Here is a 9,463-nt window from a genome sequence, read left to right as displayed (position 1 = left end):
TTCCGGGTTCAAGCACTGCGATTATAGTTGTAAGCCACCACACCTTGCCTACAGCTATCTTTATCATGGAAAAAGTGGGGAAAATTTATATTACAAAGCGGTATGATTACAGTATAAGAACTGCAGCAATATTTGACCGACTCTTCCCCTTCCTCCTCCTAGAAATTATGCAAAGTGATAGGGAGATGTGGTTGAGGGGTGAATGAAGCAGAAATCCCATATTCAGCAAAACCAGAAGACAAAAAGTCACTGGAGACTCCAAGACCTGCACAAGGGCTACCAAAGTTACATGGGAAGAGGCAGATGCAGATCCCAAAAAACACCTGCTAAAACAGACTCTCTGAAGATGAGCTGTTCATGCCACAGTGCAAACATGTGTTGTTTGAAATAAGCACAGCAGAGCAGGGATAAAAATAACTGAGGGCAAGTCTCAATCAAGCAGAAGGGGAGTTGAAACCCTTGTAACCCAAGGGGCGAAGGGCATCTCTCCTGGCCTGAGCATCTTATGGGCAGAGTTAAGGTCCTAAAACCCAGCTCGCTCTCCTAGGGAGGGCATGGGAAAAGAATCAGCCTTCCAAGTAAATTCAATGTAGGGTGTGTCACTAACACTCTATTTTGGCCAGCACAGTAGCTCATGCCTATAATCCAAACACTTTAGGAAGCTAAGGCAAGAGGATTGCTTGACCTAAGAATTTGAGATGAACCTGGTCGTCATAGCAAGACTCTATTCCTTTTTTTGTTTTTTCTTTTTTTGTTTGTTTGTTTGTTTGTTTGTCTGAGGTGGAGGCTTGCTCTGTGGCCCAGACCGGACTGCAGTGGCGCAATCTCAACTTACTGCAACCTCTGCCTCCCGGGTTCAAGTGATTCTCCTGCCTCAGCTTCCCAAGTAGCACGTGCCACCATGCCCAGCTATTTTTAGTAGAGACAGGGTTTCACCATGCTGGTCAGGCTGGTCTTGAACTCCTGACCTCATCATCCGCCCACCTTGACCTCCTAAAGTGCTGGTATTACAGGCGTGAGCCACTGCACCTGGCCCTAAGACTCTATCACTTAAAAGGACAGAGAGACAGTGAGAGCAGGAGCCACTCGCGCCTGTAATCCCAGCACTTTGGGAGGCCAAGGCAGGCAGATTGCTTGAGTTCAGGAATTTGAGACCAGCCCGGGTGACATAGCAAAACGCCATCTCTACAAAAAAAAATACCAAAAAAGGCCATGCACGGTGGCTTACAACTGTAATCCCAGCTACTGGGGAGGCTGAGGCACAAGAATCCCTTGAATCCAGGAGGTGGAGGTTGCAATGAGCTGAGATTGCACCACTGCACTCCAGGAAAAAAAAGGAAGAAAGTAGATGAAGAGCTCACAGGAAATGCAGGGGCTGTGTGCCCTATGTGCAGTGATTGGTGGTGATGCTAGGGAGTACTGGACTGGGAGGAGAAGCCCTACAGGGCCAGTTTAGAACAGTGCAAAGAAACAAAAATAAAAATAAACAAAACAAAACAAAAAATAGTACACAGCAAAGGAGGCAGAGCTACACAAAAACCACCACGAGCCACATTGAATGACACAGTCTGACTGTGGCAGCTGAAAATCTTCATTTGCATTGGGAAGCTTGGAAAACTACCCTGGTCCCTTTCTTTCAGAGAAGACCCTTGCAAATGATCAGTCCATAAGAATACAGCTCATTCTGTAATGGCTTAAAGAAAGAAAAAAGAAAGGGACACCTTTGTTATGGGCTGAACTGTGCTCCCCTAAAGTCCACATCTTGAAGTCTTAACCCCTAGTACCTCAGAATGTGACTATATTTGGCGACAAGGTTTTCGTTTGTATGTTCGTTTGTTTGAAACTGAGTCTTGCTCTGTTGCCAGGCTGGAGTGCAGTGGTATGATCTCAGCTCACTGCAACCTCCACCTCCCGGGTTCAAGCGATTCTCCTGCCTCAGCCTCCTGAGTAGCTGGGACTACAGGTGCCCACCACCATGCCCAGCTAATTTTTGTATTTTTACTATAGATGGAATTTCACCATGTTGGCCAGAATGGTCTTGATCTCTTGACCTCGTGATCTGCCCGCCTCAGTGTCCCAAAGTGCTGAGATTATAGGTATGAGCCACCTCACCCGTCCCAGAGACAAGGTCTTTAAAGAGGTGATTATGTTAAAATGAAGTCTTTAGAGTGAGCCCTAATCTAATCTGATCAGTGTCCTTGTAAGAAGAGAAAATTTAGACATGGAAAGACATCAGAAACATGTGAGTGTGCTGGGCACAGTGGCTCACGCCTGTAATCCCAGCACTTTGGGAGGCCAAGGTGGGCGGATCACTTGAGGCCAGGAGGTGGAAGCCAGCTGGGACAACATGGCAAAACCCTGTCTCTGATAAAAATAGAAAAATTAGCCGGGCATGGTGGATAGTGGTACACGCCTGTAATCCCAGCTACTTGTGAGGCTGAGGCAGGAGAACTGCTTGAACTGGGAGGCAAAGGTTGCAGCCAGCTGAGATTGTGCCACTGCACTCCAGCCTGAGTGACAGAGCAAGACTTTGCCTTAAAAACAAAAGATCTGGACCAGGCTCGGTGGCTCACACCTGTACACCTGTAATCCTAGCACTCTGGGAGGCTGAGGTAGGTGGATCATCTGAGGTCTCCAACAATAGGTAAAATAACCATCACAGAAGTGAAGATGAAGCTAAAAACAGCAAAAATATAAGTGGATACTATCAAAAAATATATTAACCAATATGGAGGATAAAAATGAGAGGACCAAACAAAAGGAATTAAATGCAATTAGAGAAAAAATGACAGCCGGCCAGGTGCAGTGGCTCACGCTTGTTATCCCAGTACTTTGGGAGACCAAGGTAGGCAGATCAACTGAGGTCGCGAGTTCAAGACCAGCCTGGCCAACATGATGAAACCCTGTCTCTACTGAAAATACAAAAATTTGCCAGGCAAGGTGGTGCAAGCCTGTAATCCCAGCTACTTGGGAGGCTAAGGCATGAGAATTGCTTGAACTTGGGAGGCAGAGGTTGCAGTGAGCTTAGATGGCACCACTGCACTCTAGCCTGGGTGACAGAGCAAGACTCCATCTCAAAAAAAAAAAAAAAAAAAAAAAGATAGCTATACAAAACAGACCAAAGAGAGCCAACATATGCACAACTGAAATTTCCAAAGAAGATAACAAAAACATTAGAACAACTAAGTATTTAACTAGGTGTGGTGACTTGAACCTGTAGTCCCAGCTACTGGGCAGGTTGAGGTAGGAGGCTCACATGAGGCCAGGATTTCAAGGCCAGCCTCAGCAACAGAGTAAGACCCCCATCTCTAAAAATAAGCAAATAAATATTTAAAGATATATAGGCCAGGCATAGTGCCTCATGCCTGTAATCCTAGCACTTTGGGAGGCCAAAGTAGGAGGATCACTTAGGGTCAGGAGTTCGAGACCAGCCTGGGCAACATGAGGCCCCCCCCCCACCCCAACCCTGTGTCTACCAAAAAAAAAAAAAATTCTCTGGGCTTGGTGGTGCACACCTGTTGGGAGGCTAAGGTGGGAGGATGGCTTGGGCCCCAGGGATGGAAGCTGCAGTGAGCTGTGATCATGCCACTGCACTCCAGTCTGGGCAACAGAGCAAGACCTTGTCTCAAAAAAACAAATGAATAAAGTATGAGCCAGTGATTTTTTGTTTCAAAACAAACCAAGCCATCATTCACACACAAAGGCTACAAACGATAGTTTTGAACATACAGGAATTTTGGGTATATTTTGCCCATGGGAATATTTTTCTTTCCTTTTCTTTTCTTTTTTTTTTTTTTTTTGAGATTGAGTTTCACTCCTGTTGCCCAGGCTGGAGTGCAATGGTGCCATCTCAGCTCACCACCACTTCTGTCTCTCAGGTTCAAGTGAGTCTCCTGCCTCAGCCTCCTGAGTAGCTGGAATTACAGACATGCACCACTACACCTGGCTAATTTTGTATTTTTAGTAGAGATGGGGTTTCTCCATGTTGGTCAAGCTGGTCTTGAACTCCCAAGTTCAGGTGATTCACCTGCCTCGGCCTCCCAGAGTGTTAGGATTACAGGCGTGAGCCACCACGCCTGGCCTCCCATGGGAATATTTTTCTTGAGGAAACTGTTAATGAATAACCTTTATCCACCAATGGATAGCAAAGAGAACTTTGGCAAAGGGACAAGCAGGAGCATTGAGTGTATATAACTACAAAACTAAGACTAAACAAACCCAGGTTTTGGGGAGAAAAAACAGAATGTAAATGTTATCTACTCTGACAATATAGAAACGATGCAAGAGAAAAATCAGGAGGACAAAGATTATGGAATAAGTGAAGTAGGGTGAGTTTTTGCTGGCTGTTTCATCTATAACTGCGAGTTAAAAGATATTACTTAAATCACATTTAATTAACAGTATAAGAAAAATATGAAGACACACAACATCGTTGGCTAAAATCAGATAATAGGTCAGTCACGGTGGCTCACATCTGTAATCCCAGCACTTTGGGAGGCTGAGGCAGAAGGATCACCTGAGACTAGCTACTTGGGAGGCTGAGGTGAGAGGACCACTTGAGCCCAGGATTTCAAGGCTGCAGTGAGCAATGATTGTGCCACTGAACTTTATTTAGCCTAGGTGACACAGTGAGACTCCATGTCAAAAAATAAAAAGGCCGGGCGCAGTGGCTCATGCTTATAATCCCAGCACTTTGGGAGGCTGAGGCAGAAGGATCACCTGAGACTAGCTACTTGGGAGGCTGAGGTGAGAGGACCACTTGAGCCCAGGATTTCAAGGCTGCAGTGAGCAATGATTGTGCCACTGAACTTTATTTAGCCTAGGTGACACAGTGAGACTCCATGTCAAAAAATAAAAAGGCCGGGCGCAGTGGCTCATGCTTATAATCCCAGCACTTTGGGAGGCCGAGACGGGCAGATCACTTGAGGTCAGGAGTTCGAGACCAGCCTGACCAACATGGAGAAACCCCCATCTCCACTAAAAGTAAAAAATTAGCCAGGCATGGTGGCGCATGCCTGTAACCTGTTACTCAGGAGGCTGAGGCAGGAGAATCACTTCAACCTGAAGGTGGAGGTTGTGGTGAGCTGAGATAGTTCCACTGCACTCTAGCCTGGGCAACAAGAGTGAAACTCTGTCTCAAAAAAAAAAGAAAAACAAGAATTCTTGAATCCATAATGATACAAATTGATTCATTCATTCACTCATTCATGGAGGAGAAGGGAAAGTTCTCCTTTACAGTAGAATTCCAACCAATAAATGTATAATGAATGATGAAAGCAGAAAATTGGCAGGCGCAGTGGCTCATACCTGTAATCCTAGCACTTTGGTAGGCCAAAGTGGGAGGATCGCTTGAGGCCAGGAGTTCAAGACCAGCCTGAGCAGCATAGTAAGACCTTGTCTCTAAAAAAAAATTAAGCTAGGCACGATAGTGGATCGCTTGAGCCCAGGACATGGAGGTTGCAGTAAGCAGTGATTGTGCCACTGCACTCCAGCCTGGGCAATCAGAGTTACACCCTATCTCAAAAAATATATATAAAATAAAATAAAAAATTAATAGAAAATTACCACTTGCAAACTGTCAGGTCTGAGATTTGATTTTACCCTACTTACAAACTAATAAATTAACCTCTTGCTTGTTTTATGGATGTGGCCTAAGAAACAAGATTCCTGGCCAGGCGCGGTGGCTCACATCTGTAATTCCAGGACTTTGGGAGACTGAGGCGGGCAAGTCACAAGGTCAGGACATCGAGACCATCCTCGTCAACATGATGAAACTCTATCTCTACTAAAAATACAAAAATCAGCTAGGTGTGGTGGCATGCACCTGTGGTGCCAGCTACTCAGGAGGCAGAGACAGGAGAATCGCTTAAACCCAGGAGATGGAGGCTGCAGTGAGCTGAGATCCCGCCTCACGCCACTGCACTCCAGCCTGGGCGACAGAGCAAGACTCCATCTCAAAAAAAAAAAGAAAGAAAGGAAGGAAGAAACAAGACTCCTGGGTCAGAGACAAAGGACTTTATTGCTTCCAGCACAGCAAGCAGCGTGGGCAGCAGGATATTTGCATCAGTTCCCCTTTCCCTCCAACTTCCAACGTGGCCCAGATGGATGCCTCAAAGATGGTGGGTTTGGATCATAGCTGAGGAACACTCAGCTCGGGGAATCTATTTTTTGTTGTTGTTGTTGTTTTATTATTATTTATTTAAAAAAAATTTTTTTTGAGACAGAGTTTCACTCTTGTTGCCCAGCCTGGAGTGCAATGGTGCGATCTCAGCTCACCTCAACCTCCGCCTCCCGGGTTCAAGCGATTCTCCTGCCTCAGCCTCCCGAGTAGCTGGGATTACAGGCATGCACCATCATGCCTGGCTAATTATGTATTTTTTTTTTTAGTAGAGATGGGGTTTCTCCACATTGGTCAGGCTGGTCTCCAACTCTCGACCTCAGGTGACCCACCCACCTCAGTGTTTTATTGTTTTATTTTTGTAGAGATGGGGTCTCACCATGTTGCCTAGGCTGGTCTCAAAATCCTGGCCTCAAAGGACCCTCGACTTGGCCTTCCAAAGTGCTGGGATGGCTGGGCACGGTGGCTCACACCTGCAATCCCAGCACTTTCAGAGGCCAAGGAGGGCAGATCACCTGAGGTCAGGAGTTCGAGACCAGCCTGGCCAACATGGTGAAACCCCATCTCTACTAAAAATACAAAAATTAGTTGGGTGTGGTGGTGCATGCCTGTAATCCCAGCTACTCAGGAGGCTGAGGCAGGAGAATCCCTTGAACCAGGAGGTGGAGGTTGTGGTGAGCCAAGATCGTGCCATTGCACTCCAGCCTGGGCAACAAGAGCAAAACGCTGTCTCAAAAAAAAAAAAAATCAAAGTGCTAGAATTATAGACATGAGCCATTACACCCGGCTGAAATCTATTGTTTTTATACCAAGCAGTGGACAAGTCTGCTCTTTGACCAAGAGGAAACATTAACTTCTCTCTGAAGATTACCAGCTGTGTAAACAACCCTGAGAAAAGGCCCAATAAAGAACATTCTTGGGCCTTGCATTTTTGGCACACCCAGCAAGACATGTAAGCACGCAACAGATCCATGGAGAACTCTCAATACAAAGATCACAGTAATAATCGTTTCAGGCAAAAATTATGGATGGGCTGGGTAAAGTGTCTCAAGCCTGTAACCCCAGAACTTTGGGAGGCTGAGGCAGGATTGCTTGAGGCCAGGAGTTTGAAACTCACCCAGGCAACATAGCATGACCTTATCTCTACAAAAGAAAAAAAAGTTTTAAATTAGCCAGGCATAGTGGTGCAAGCCTGTAGTCTCAGCTACGCAGGAGGCTGAGATAGGAGGCTGAGATAGGAGGCTGAGCTCAGGAGGTTGAGGCTAGAGTAAGCTGTGTGATTGCGCTACCGCACTCCAGCCTGGGCGACAGAGTGAGACCCTGTCTCAAAAATAATAATAATAATAAAAAATAATTGATGGATGCTTAAATTAGTAGATGCTGTTATGATGAAAAATAGAACAGTCACATATTTTCCCACAAGATGCTTACTAAATGCTTATTAAATACAAAGAAAAAATAATAACGTTAAAGTAGAGCAATCTGGCAAACATTAACCAAGTGAACAAAGTTAACATAACCAGGAATGTGAAAAACTGACATCATGTGACTCTTCCTGTGATGCCTTGAAAAGGCCACATAATTTCTCTGGTGTTCTCGCCAAATATGAATAATCTGCTTTTTTTTTTTTAAGACGTAATCTCGCTCTGTTGCCCAGGCTGGAGTGCAGTTGTGCGATCTTGGCTCGCTGCAACGTCTGCCTCCCAGGTTCAAGTGATTCTCCTGTCTCAGCCTCCTGAGTAGCTGGGATTACAGGCACGTGCCACCATACCCAGCTAATTTTTTATATTTTTAGTAGAGACAGGGTTTTACCATGTTGGCCAGGATGGTCTTGATCTCTTGACCACGTGATCCACCCACCTCAGTGGGTCCTGGGATTATAGGCGTGAGCCACTGTGACCAGCCATAACCTGCATTTAAACATAAGGAAACATCGGGCCAGGCGCAGTGGCTCATGCCTGTAATCCCAGAACTTTGGGAGGCCAAGGCGGGCAGATCACCTGAGGTCAGGAGTTAGAGACCAGCCTGGCCAAAATGGTGAAACCCCATCTCTACTAAAAATACAAAAATTAGCCGGGAGTGGTGGCGGGCACCTGTAATCCCAGGTACTCTGGAGGCTGAGGCAGGAGAATCACTTGAACCCACGAGGTAGAGGCTGTAGTGAGCAGAGATTGTGCCACTGCACTCCAGCCTGGGCAAAAGGGCGAGACTCCGTCTCAAAAAAATTAAAAAAAAAAATTATAAGGAAACATCAAATAACCCTAAAGTAAGGGACATTCTGTAAAATAACTGGCCAGTACTAAAAGCAATGCCAAGATCATTCAAAACATGCAGACATGACAACTAAATGCGAAGCATAATTCTGGATAAATAGAATCCAGGGTCAGAGATAGAACAATCATTATATAATTAGCAAAATTTGAATGAAATCTATAGATTGGATCATGTATCAATGTTAATTTCTTATTATAGGATTAAATATGATGTTTACATTTGGAGGATCTGTGTGTAGAGTATGGGAATTCTTCTTACCGTTTTTTACAAATTATTTTTGTTTTTATTTTTGAGACAGGGTCTCACTCTGTTGCCCAGGCTGGGAATGCAGTGCTGTGATTTTGGCTCACTGCAACCTCTGCCTACTGGGTTCAAACAATTCTGCCTCAGCCACCTAAGTAGCTGGGATTACAGGCATGCACCACCACACCAGGCTTTTTTTTTTTTTTTTTTGCTTTAAGTTCGGGGATACATGTGCAGAATGTGCAGGTTTGTTACACAGGTATACACATGCCATAGTGATTTACTGCACCCATCAACCCATCCTCTAGGTTTTAAACCCTGCTTGCATTAGGTATTTGTCCTAATGCTCTCCCTCCCCTTGCCCCCCACCCCCTGACAGGCCCCAGTGTGTGATGTTCCCTTCCCTGTATAGACCCATGGGAAATGTTTCAAAAGTGAGAACTTCTTATACATGTTATTTAAAATGTTTTTTCCCCCTATCAAGAACACCTATTAATGTATTTAATATACTTCCATCATGTCACCTGGGTGACAAGTCTCACTCTTGTCGCCCATGCTGGAGTGCAATGGTGTGATCTTGGCTCACTGCAACCTCTGACTCCCGGGTTCAAACGATTCTCCTGCCTCAGCCTACTGAGTAGCTGGGATTACAGGTGGCTGCCACCATGCCAGGCTAACTTTTGTATTTTTAGTAGAGACGGGTTTCACCACGTTGGCCAGGCTGGTCTGGAACTCCTGACCTCAGGTGATCCACCCACGTCAGCCTCCCAAAGTACTGGGATTACAGGTGTGAACCACCATGCCCAGCCTTTTTTTTTTTTTTTTTGA

Source organism: Colobus angolensis, unplaced genomic scaffold, assembly GCF_000951035.1.
Source record: "Colobus angolensis palliatus isolate OR3802 unplaced genomic scaffold, Cang.pa_1.0 Scaffold333, whole genome shotgun sequence".
Lineage (NCBI taxonomy): Eukaryota > Metazoa > Chordata > Mammalia > Primates > Cercopithecidae > Colobus > Colobus angolensis.
This window is presented reverse-complemented; position numbering follows the sequence as displayed.